This window comes from Megascapheus bottae, chromosome 5 (genome assembly GCF_031878675.1).
Source record: "Megascapheus bottae isolate mThoBot1 chromosome 5, mThoBot2.hap1, whole genome shotgun sequence".
NCBI classification, from domain to species: domain Eukaryota; kingdom Metazoa; phylum Chordata; class Mammalia; order Rodentia; family Geomyidae; genus Megascapheus; species Megascapheus bottae.
The window spans coordinates 52,551,101-52,552,925 of NC_143513.1; the positions used below are offsets into that span (position 1 = coordinate 52,551,101).

General features: G+C 35.3%; 1 pseudogene; it reads left to right on the plus strand.

The window, feature by feature from the left end:
- The first annotated feature begins 566 nt into the window (after window positions 1-566).
- Window positions 567-866, plus strand: LOC150063396 (NADH dehydrogenase [ubiquinone] 1 beta subcomplex subunit 3 pseudogene; annotated as a pseudogene).
- Window positions 867-1,825: the final 959 nt, after the last annotated feature.

Genomic DNA, 1,825 nt, shown 5'->3' on the forward strand with positions numbered 1-1,825 from the left:
ATTTTTTTTTTATATTTGGGGTTTATTTCTTAAATTGGGCATCAAAAAAGCAGTTTGTAAGCCAGAGTTTAAGGTGGATGAAGACATTTCACTTTAAGATTTATTAAGTTTTGTGCATAAGTATAAGAATAAAGCTGGTGGTGGCTCATGCCTGTTATCCAACAACTCAGGAGACTACAATCTGCTCAATGATCAAATAAGGAAAGTCAGTGAGACCCTTATCTCCAGTTAACCACCAAAAAAGCTGAAAGTGGAGCTGTGGTCCAACTGAAAAAGTGCCAACCTTGGGTGGAAAAAAAACAAGGGTTAGTACCAAGGCCCTGAGTTCAAGCCCCAGTATTGGCACAATAAAGAAAGGAAGAAAGAAAGAAAGAAAGAAAGAAAGAAAGAAAGAAAGAAAGAAAGAAAGAAAGAAAGCCTTGTTACCAAGGTGCTAGTTGGACTACGAGGGAAGGTGGGCAGAAAACAAAAGACAGCAAGATACGGTAGCGGGGCAGAATTTGTGATGAAGGTATCTTCAGCATGCTACAATTAAAAGTTAAAATTGTTAAATATTGCTGTCAGAAATGGGCCTTGGTCATGAACACAAACATAGACATGGACATGAACATAGTTATAGTAAAACTGAACTTCCAGATTACAGACAGTGGAAAATGAAAGAGGCTATGCAGAAAAAGCTGGCTGTATGAAGACTAAAGGATCCATGGGCCCTCAACGAAGCTGGGAAATACAGGGGTGGCTTTGTAAACAACTATTCCTTTCTTGGTGTAATATTTAAAAGTTTCAAGTAGGGATTTGCTGCATTCATGATAACAGCAGGGGCTGAATATTTGTTTGAATCCCAGAATAACAATAATGACTACTGAAGATAGGACATGGAAGTATCTTATGACTTCATAACCCTCATAAGAGTAATAGATCCTCACTGTAGCTCACGTGCCTTCGTGATTACTCCTTAATAAAGTAGTAAATGCAAAAAAGTTAAATAAAAATGAAGTTGAAGATATCTCTGGAGAATAAGCAAAATAGGAGGGAAAAGGTCCATACTCTCTTCCTTTGTAAATGTACATATTGTATATGCTATACACAAAAGATATGCTCAATGAAATTGTACTTCTAAAAATCTGTGGGTCTGTTGATATGAAATATATAGATGATAAGTGGGGTTGACCGATGGAATCAGATGTCGAGCCTGAAATGTCAAAACTTTAGTTAGAGGTAGCAGGATAGATTCCTCCCAATAAACAAATACCGTAAGATCACTTGTGCTGAGTTGAATTGTGTTCCTCAAAATCAGAGGTTCAAACCCTGACTTAGTAACCATGAATGCAATCTTATTTGAAAATGAAGTCTTTATGGTCTCCCATGTTCATGGATCAGTAGATTTACTGTTGTGCAAATAGTTGTACTACCAAAAGCAATCTACAATGAAATCACCACATAAAAATTCTATGCTAGTACTATGTTATTTTTCATTTCTTTTGTTGTCCCTTGATTATTCTCATATTGTTACAGTATCTTACCTTGTTATCTGGTATATTGTATATACGATTATTTATTTATTTGAAATAGGAAAGGGAAGAGGGGAAAACAAGATGAGGGGAGAGGATGGGGGAGAGAAATGGGAACAAAAACATGAGAATGGGTATCAATGTGTGTGAAGTAATGCACCTTCTATTTGGTGAATATAAATGTAACCCTTCTATTAATTACAATAAAAATGAGAAAAAAAGAAATCACTGCAAAGAATACACTAAAAATTCTGTGATTTTTAAATAAATAGAAAAATAAATCCTAAAATTCACATGGAAGCACAAAAGATCCT